The sequence below is a fragment of the Mycteria americana genome, chromosome 23 (assembly GCF_035582795.1).
Source record: "Mycteria americana isolate JAX WOST 10 ecotype Jacksonville Zoo and Gardens chromosome 23, USCA_MyAme_1.0, whole genome shotgun sequence".
NCBI classification, from domain to species: domain Eukaryota; kingdom Metazoa; phylum Chordata; class Aves; order Ciconiiformes; family Ciconiidae; genus Mycteria; species Mycteria americana.
Window position 1 is genome coordinate 4,064,208 of NC_134387.1, and position 9,550 is coordinate 4,073,757.

A 9,550-nucleotide genomic window follows, 5' to 3' on the forward strand; every position below is an offset into this window, starting at 1 on the left:
CGTTCTGGAGATTTCATGATGTTTTGACGTTAATTGATGGACACTCAAACAATAAGATATGGCATGAGTGAAAATTGAAGTGCTTTCCAAAAAGGATCAGGTTTGCAAACAGCCAAGGTTTTGACCAGGATTGGCATTTTCTTTCTAAATGGATTTATCTATTATAACCCTCCCACACAATTTGAGAATATAACCACTGCCTAGCATTGAGAGGTTTAGTCCTTACACATGTTAACTGATGAAAATATATGCAGACAGAGCGTGCGAAATTCTAGCCCACGAACAGTGCAATTCAGTCCTGTGTAATACTAAATATCTCCTGCCAGCTGCTTGACGTAGCAGGCCCTGAAGTTTCACTTGGCAATGAAAGAGCAATACCGCTTCTTGAGATGAGCCCTAAAAAGGGGAGACGTGCCTATCAAAGCAATCTGAGCTGTAGCTTTCCGTCACCTGCATGTAATGCCAGTGTGTATAGAGAATACTCTGCTCAAAATCTTCTGTGTATCTGACTTGACCTGCAGTGGGTAAAGATAAATGTAACAACAGACAGGATTTAAGGGCAAATTCAGATTCCTTTCCCAAATTCCAGCAATCAGTTCAGAGAGATCTTCATAAACTGATCTGCTAGCATGGATTCCTGCCTCTCACTGGCAAAAGAAGGCATGAGAAATTGTTCTAACACTGATGGCTACGGCTGATGTTAAAATCATTTCTGAGAGCAGAAATGCCATCGTGATGAGCCTTGTGCTCATCATTTCAGAAGAACAGTCTGTGTAAATTCTTAGGTTAACAGGCTCGTTCCCATAAAAATCTTGTGTCAAATTAGTCGCGGACACTTCAAGAACAGTTGATGGTCTGGTACTGACTAATTACAGCAAGATTATACAATGGCAAAAGGAGAATGGAGAAATCTTTGCTCAAGTCTCAGTACATTTCCCTTTCTATTTCTTTCATCTTTTATCTGAAGTTCAAACACGAACGTGTCAGGAAGCCTAGCAGTGGCAGACCGTGGGCATTCTCATTTGCTCAGACGGTATCGTGGATGCTCAACATGCTGCTTCAGGCTGGTGCCCAGAGCTTGGCTGTACAGAATCAGGCTGGCACAGGAGACTTCAAAAAGAGATATACTGGGAAGTGGGGTTGGAGAGGAGGGGCATGAGAGAAGACATGGAAATTGCCTTCGTGGCTGTTTGGGGAACAGTTAGGTTCAGATCCTTAAAGGTGTTCAGACACCTGCGTTTCATTGCTTTTGTCTGTTATTTTTTCCTTTCTTATCTTTTGCCTCTTATATTTATGTTCTTCAGGAAGCAAACATCTCTTAATCTCTCTAGCTCATGGAATAACAGGGCTCTGGTTTCAAGTGGTAACAGTAGGTAGGATTGGACTACAGTAGAGGACAAAGTTCTCTGAATATTTTGAATCGGATTGTTTTCTTGCCTCCTGATTCAGGTGACTTCCTGATGCTCTGGTGCATGACTGCAGATAAGGAACTTCAGATGTCCCAGCTCACCCTACATGGAATTTTTTCACAGGTTGGACTCTCAAATCCACATTTCTCCAGTTTTTCTTCATGTTGTGAAAGTAAAGATGATTTTTTTCCCCTCCTCATAACCTGCTATAGGTGTAAGAATTCTCAACTGTCTGAGGGAGGTAATTAGGTGAAATGCAGCAAGCTGGAGTAACAGAAACCGTTCGGGATTTGATTTGTTCTAGTTGTGATTGAGATGGGCTTTACAAACTCCAAGCAGCAAGGCAGGGGTTAACTCCAGCAGCAGGTAAGGAGCAGCCAGGAGGAAATCAAATTCTGCATGATCGAAAAGCCTGAGGGGAAATAAGAGAGGAGGAGAGCCTCACGAGAAAGCTGAGAAATAAATCAATAAAGTAAGTAAAATGTGGTTTCCAAGATGAGGCTGGGGAAGTGTGGAGGCCGCAAAGTAGCCTGGTGCCTTCTGTAAAAGGCAGACCACAGATGGTGCTCACATCCCAGCTGTCATGGCTTCTTAGCCACCTCACTGCATTCATTCCTCCTGGGTGAGATGACCCACGCCAGAAGTTGTGATGAATTTTCTATTTCCCCTTTCCCTATGCACTCTAAGAAAAAGTCTAAGAAGTTCCAGAGCTGCTGTAAATCCCTACGAGCTCTCACAGCCTCCAAGAGCATTCAGGAATGGCTGGACTGCAGGTTTTTCGTCCATGCCTTCTGTTCCCCAGCAACATATTCTAACTGAAAGAGTGAAAAAACGTGTGTCATGCCCCATTCTCCAGCAAGTTCACTCTATGGGAAGGGCCTTTCATCCTAGCAGAAGTCTTCTGATGTAAGATTATTCTGCCTCAGCAGAGTAGCAATGTCCTGAGAACAGGATCTAAATGTCTTTTGCAGAATAATATCTTTAAAACAAGGTTTTTAAAGCAGCATCAGTGAATTACTTATGGTGGCTCAATGTACCTGACAACTTTAAGTGTTTTGTATTTATGAGTCTCTAATGTGTGGGCTTTATTCCCCCTTCTTCCTACTTCCCAACAAAATAATTATAGTTATTAGCCTGTCTGCTCACCTGTTCTCTGCTTTCATATTTGGCATCTCTATTGCTAAGTGTGGTCTGCCTAGAGATTTTAATTAGCTTTGAATGAAATATTGTTCATTAATAAAACCTCGGGACAGTAAAACATACGCCAATTAGTTCAGGGGTGCAGAGGGGAACAACACAGGCTGCTTGCAAATAGGAGTGTTCCTTATTTTTAGACCAGAATTCATTATGTTTATGGAGACTTTTTTAATTCAAATGCTAAGAGAAAAAACACAGAACATTTCAGGCATTGCCTTGTACCTTTTTGGTAAGATTTCTTATCTAAAATAAAACATAGAGAACACTGAGTATTTAACGCCGGACTTTTTTCATGCTCCAGGATTTTTGCGAGATCAGGGTGCCTTTGGAAAGGTGACATGAAATGGGAGGCAGTGGTTTATACTCTGCATAGCTAAGAAGAAGGTAGCGGGTATCCCAGTTATGGGCCTCTTGGGACTAAGTGCTGTACAGGTTAACAGAGTGTAGCGAGAGGGTAAGGCAGTTACATCAGGTCAGCAATGGTTGAAGGCTGTGATGGTCAACTTCTCAGAATCATATAGGTTGGAAAAGACCTTTAAGATCACCGAGTCCAACCGTAGAATGCCCTTCTAGATTATTTCTTCTCCTTCTAGATGATTTTTTCCATGCTACAGAGCGAGTCAGAATGAAGAGGTTTGAGAGATGCTTTAGAAGCAAAAAAGCTTCTGGTTGCTTCTAGTGATAGGACGAGAGGAAATGGCCTCAAGTTGCGCCAGGGGAGGTTTAGACTGGATATTAGGAAGTTTTACTTCACTGAAAGGGTTGTCCAGCATTGGAACAGGCTGCCCAGGGCAGTGCTGGAGTCACCATCCCTGGAGGTATTTAAAGGACGTTTGGATGAGGTGCTCAGGGACATGGTGTAGTGGTGGGCTTGGCAGTGTTAGGTTTATGGTTGGACTCGATGATCTTAAAGGTCTTTTCCAACCTATACGATTCTGTGATTCTGTGATTCTGTGCTGTTTGCTGCCTCTTTATAAAGCATAGAGATCTAAAAAAAAAAAAAAACCCCAAAACCAAAACCACAAAACCCCCCAGTTTAGGTGAAGCATAGATGGGGGGGGGGGGGGGGGGGGCTGGAGGGAAGTTTCACGGGGTTGAGCGCGTGCGGTCAGAGCCAGCCTGCAGCAGAGCAGGCAGCAGGGCCGCGGCTCCATTGCTACTCTCACGCGTCTAATTCGTAAGATTTAAATCGAGCTCTACAATGGTGGCAGGGAATTAAACTGTACAGGGCCAGAGCCGAAAGATCAGCAAGAAAAGCTGCACAGGAGCAAAGCAGGAGCCTTAAACGGCGGCAGCCGGAAGAGCCACCAGAGGGAGCCCAGAAACCGCTGAGAGGGCGGGCGGCAGCCATGGCAGCGCGGGGCCTGGCGGGCGGGCCCTCGGGCGAGCCGGCCTGGGGCCTCACCGAGCCTGCTTTCCTCCCGTTATAGACTTCATTATCACTCCAAGCCTTCGAGCTTAATAGGCAGAACCCAAATAATATCCATCGTTTTAAATTACAGCATATTTAGTCTCAGAAAGATGTTTAAATTTCCACAAAAAAGGGACACCGGCCAGAGAGAGCAGGTCTGAGTGTAATGATGTGCTTGGCTTTACCCTCACAGAACTGGTTCCCTTCCCTTCGTCATGCCCGCTATGGGGATTAATAAAAAAGTTTTTGTCTATCAATGTTTTTCTCAGAGCTTTGCGGAGGGTGGAAAGACAGATGGTGCTTTATTTTGCAGTTTGACACTAGCTTTCCTTTGTTCACTTTCTAGATTATCAGTTATCCTCGGACCATCTCAGTGTTTCCATCATTAGGATTTCCTTTTAGGGTTGTTTTGGGGGATTTTTAATTTTTTTTTTAAGGTTTTGATAGAAAAAAAAATTATTACCTCCAAAATGTCTTTAATTTCAGTGGTGTTATTCCTGACTCATGCATTTTCAGTGGTGTTATTCCTGACTCATGCGTTTGCAGTTCAAATAAGAATCTGATCAATGCTAATTTTTTTATTATGTTGATGTAGTTTTCCTTTTAATTTAAGCCAATTTGCTGCAACTTGTTGTGATTTAACAGCAGAAGCAGCCAAATAAAAATAAAACTACAACCCTTCTAGAACTCAGCAGTGCTTTTCAAATTTATGCCAGGTGGGAAAACGTTATCGCTAAAAATCTAATTCTTACCTGTTGTGAGGTAACTATGGGTAGGAATTCTTGAAGCACTTCAAAGTTCTCCTGGATTTAGAAGTTATTATAGTGAAACACACCAGATGTCTGGTTTGTTTCTGTCCCTGTTGCAGCAACAGCATCCACGGGCTTTGATTTATACTCATACAGCTCTCAGGAGAGTGGTTGGTTTTGCTTTCAGAACGGCTAATAGCATTTTCAAGTCAAATCAGACGTGAAGCTTCTCAGCATTACTTCAAACTTGTAACAAATAGCAGTTTATGCAGTTAAGAGTAGAAATAGAAACTCCTGGTCTGATGACTGAGCAAATTTGTTCTCCATTAATGCTTCACAGCTGGCATCTTTGCAGCTTTAGCAGGAGAAATCAAATTTTTGAACCGAAGAATCTCTAAACTTCACAATTAGATCTGTCTAGAACCGCCCTTACCATCTTGTGAGCTGTATGTGAGGGAGACAGAGGGACACAGAGAAAGAGAGAATTCAGATCACGGATGGCTAAGGAGAAGCCTAAGCTCTGAGCTGGCCAGACATGAAAGAGTTCCCATCCTCAACTGCATAGACTGATTAACGCAGCATTAGAACCAGCCAAATTAACGTTCAGTCAAATACTGCCTGCAAGATCTTACTAGTTCCACAGATAAAAATATGGTGTGCTTTTTAAAGCATTTGACTGAAACCTGAGATTCCCTGCACCCTGAAGAAAACTTTCATCTTTAAATCTCAGTATTTTAGTCTAGATCATTTTTGTTCAGTGTTTGTAGAGCCCTACTACAGTGGGATTCCAGTCCACGAGGGAAATTTCTGGTGCTATCACAGGACTATCGTTTTTCTCTGAGAAGGCAGAATCCTAGGCCTTCCAACACCAGTGGCAGACTTCCCAAGGTGGGCCCAGCGTGGCACCTAGGATGAGCTGAACACTCAGCAACTCGGAAGTTTTGACCTGCAGGCAATTTCTTATCCACATTTGTGATTAAGCCCTCCCAGTTATTTTTGCCTTGTTAGTGTAGGAGGTAAAGGGAAAAAATGCTCTTCCGAGGCTCTCTTCGATTACCCACACTGAATTTCACATTCTGTCTTCTCAAACAGCTGCTATCAGCAATGTCAGAAACAAGCTCCTTACTCACCAAGTCATTTCACTGTGGCTTGGCAGAGCACTTCCCGTCATTTGTTGTAAATCATGAAAAGTTGGCGACAATTTAGAAGAGAGGGCTCTGGAAGAAGAAAGACAGAATTAAGTCGCAGGCAAGTCACCTGGGAAAACAATTTGGAGATCCTGGGGAAGTGAACAGCCTCAGAACATAGTATTTTTTACCCTTTTGGCTCATAAGCTTGTGAGTCACTTCTCTGTCTTGTCACAAAACTTTCTGGTTGACAGCAGTGGCCTCTGTGTAATTCACCACCTTTATTAAAGAATAACCAAGCTGATAGGAGATACCTAAAGCTCAAGCACTAATTTTTCAAAATTCACATACTGTTTCATGGAAGATTCTGACTGTTGTCCAGACTGCATTTAAAATTCAAGCTGTGAAAAAATAGTTTCATCTCCCAAGTAGACAGGCACCATGTGAATTTGGATATGATGTTTCCAAATCTGTGTGTCCTGCCAAAAGCCATCCTTCTCTTTGGACTTCAACAAGCCATAACCCTTTTTATTACAGTGATTTGCATCCATGTGCCTCTAAAATAATTTTCTGTAGCATCTTGAATATGCAGCCCGGGTGACTTGCACTATAAATTGGTACTTCTCAGTGAATATGGGAGTTGATTCACCTCTTCTAAGACATCCCAAAACGTCTAGTTTTGCGATGAAGGGAACTTGCGTGTGCCACTCCATCTCCCTATCTGTGTAATAAAGACATTGATTCCGTGCTGCCTCGCAGCAGGATAAAGTTGCTGTGGTGGGCAGTCAGGGGAGGACTCCATAAAACCCATCAGTGAAGAGATCTCTGTAAGCGACCAAGGGGAGGACTCCATAGAGATCCCCATACCTCTTGAGGCTTTTTATCGGATCCTGGATAGTTTCAGACAGCTCCCCGCTGGTTATGGGAGGCTAGACATTGCAGGATTCAATTTGCATCCATGCATGGCTTTTGTTTATACTGTTAGACAGCTAAACAAAAATGGTTTAAGTTACAGAAACGCTAATCATTCACAGCTCGCGTCAGCCTTGGTGAGTTTGCATGGGATCTGGCCCATGGTTTGCACCTCATTTTTTTCACACATCATTCTTCTTTTCTAAAATACACTCCTATTTTCTCCTTTTTATTTTAAAGGCCAGCAGAGATGAAGCAAAGACAATTCAGACCAGAGCCAAATAAATAACCTGCACTTGCACTGTTTTCTTTTTTTTTGAGAAAACTCAGAATCTCACACCTAAAGATGCTGACTATGTCTAAAGTCCCTGAGATTAGAGGTCTTGCCCTTCCTTGATGTACGTCAGCTTGCCACTCATGATGAAAAATTTGATTTACACCAGCCGGCTGTTCCTTCGCTTGGAACACAAATGTATCCATTTGGAAATCCAGATTACATTTGGAAATACAAACTGATGTTTTCACAGGCAGAATATTAGTTTTTCTTTTGTTTTGTTTCCCAGTTACGTCATTCATTTCTTGTAAGTCTTAAGTTGATGTGACTACAATGAGCAAGCTTTCCTTCCATTAATTTAAAGCCTACAAAACTAGATAATTCTTTCAGAGGAAGCCTCTATGCTTTAGGAGATCAGAACGTAATGGCTGACGCCACCCCTGGGAAGTCATTAAAGGAGCACAGAGAACACTTTCCTTGTGTGAGAAGAGGCATCAGAGACTCTGGATTGTTTTATTTATTGTAAAACAAACAAGGAATACAGTATGCAGAGCCCACTATGCCATTACTGGAAGGAATTTTTCACCTCTGCTTAGAGCAGACTGTCCAGTTTCTTGGGTGGCTCATACTTTGCCACTTGACATTTAAATATTGTACGATAAAGGGCTTCATTACGTATTAATGCAAGATATAGTCAGAATTTATGGCGGTTCTGTAAAGGGCTAACACTCAGACGCTCAAAATCAACAGAAATTAGGTGCCCAGATGCATCTCAAGAATGAGCGCCAAGGTCACTTAAAGCTTAATTGAAAGTGATGGGGACTGCAGCCAGCAAGTAACTACAGAGAATGTCTCTCCTGCATTTAAATACAGCTTCAGTCCAAACCCATCTTTACCCAAACACAAACCCTCCCACGCATGTCACACTCGAGCCCTTGGTCAACAAGCCTTAACTTTGATTTATCCAGAAATCTCAGTTTAGTCCTGGTTTGTTTCAGATCACACAGTCTGGGTTTACTTCAACCTGCCATTATGTTTCCGTTTCTTAAGCATAAATGTAAATTACCAGTTTTCAAGAGCTGAATTATTGAGGTAAGGCAGTGAAACAACCTTTCTCTAATAATGTGACAAAAGAACATGAGATGGATCGAAAATCAAGAGCCCCTTTATACCAGAAATAAAGTTGTGTTAGTGCAAAATACAGGTAACAAAACTGAGCCAAATACCTGCCTAGCAAATTGTTAGTAGCAAAGAAAAAGACAAGTAGCAATAAAAGCTGTTCAAAATATGGTGCCAAGGTACTCTCTGCATGGGGTAGATGGGTCACAAACATAGATCTGAAACTACAAATTCCAGTACTTTCACCAGAGTAGAGTGGAGGCAACTGGTATGAAGGGAGGTGGGAAGAGGTGTACACAGCCTGTTACCGCATCATGCACAGGATATACACCTGTATGCCAAAACAGATGACTGCTGGAGCACAAAATAGGTGTGCTGCCTCCAGTCTCTCTAACTTGACCCAAAACTCAAGTCTTGTCAGGCCTTAAGAACTGTGGAAAACAAAACCGAAGCATTGAGCTTGTAGTATAAAATTTTTTTTGTGCATGTAGATGAGCACGCAGCACGGTTCGTTACCAGAGCTCCCAAATTAATGTTTCCATTGAATTTCAGTAGCACGTAAAGCCTTGGGCTGGCTTTATCTCCAGAGGTTGAATTCCAAGACCTAAAGAAATTATCCAGGGGAAATTCAGGTCAGCTGAGGCACATAACCAATTCTGGTACAGAATGTGCTGTTTCTTTATGCGAGCCAGAGTAACGTGCCTTTCTCTCCAGTATCAATTCTGGCCACTTTCTGTGAGTCCTGGAGCTATGCTGAAGTCAGTGGACTTACACCTTTTTGCAGCAGGAGCGATCTGCTTGGCTGGGCAGAAGCTGTTTTTCTTCTAGAGAATATTCTCTGTTCAGCTTCTTTGGAAGCCTTGTGGGAAAATGATAAGACATCAATGTAAACTGCATAATTTTATTATCATCATTATTATTTATATTAAAGCATGTTTGGAAAGCAGAAAATTTCCCCAAAAAGACGCTGCTGTTAAGCAATACATTAGAGTAGAAATTCACGCAAAAAATCCAGGGATCCATACCAGCCAGATTAATTTGGTTCCTTCTCTCTTTTCATTGTCTGGATACAGTGCGATGCTGGCTTTGCAAAGGCAGTCAAATAAAGTAACCCAGCACTGTAACTTTTTGTTTGTTCAGCTAAGTTTTTGTAAGCATTGCTCCAGAAGAGCATCTGTGATTTGAAGACTATTCTAATTTGTACTTACGCTTGGACATTAAAATAACAGGGTATTAAAATTACAGCAAAAAATTGGGTGACTCATTTAGTTCCCACTCAATGTACATAGAATTTTGCATTGTAAAAACAGTAGGATGTTAAAAAATGACTAGCACGGATTCTTGGAGAAGCA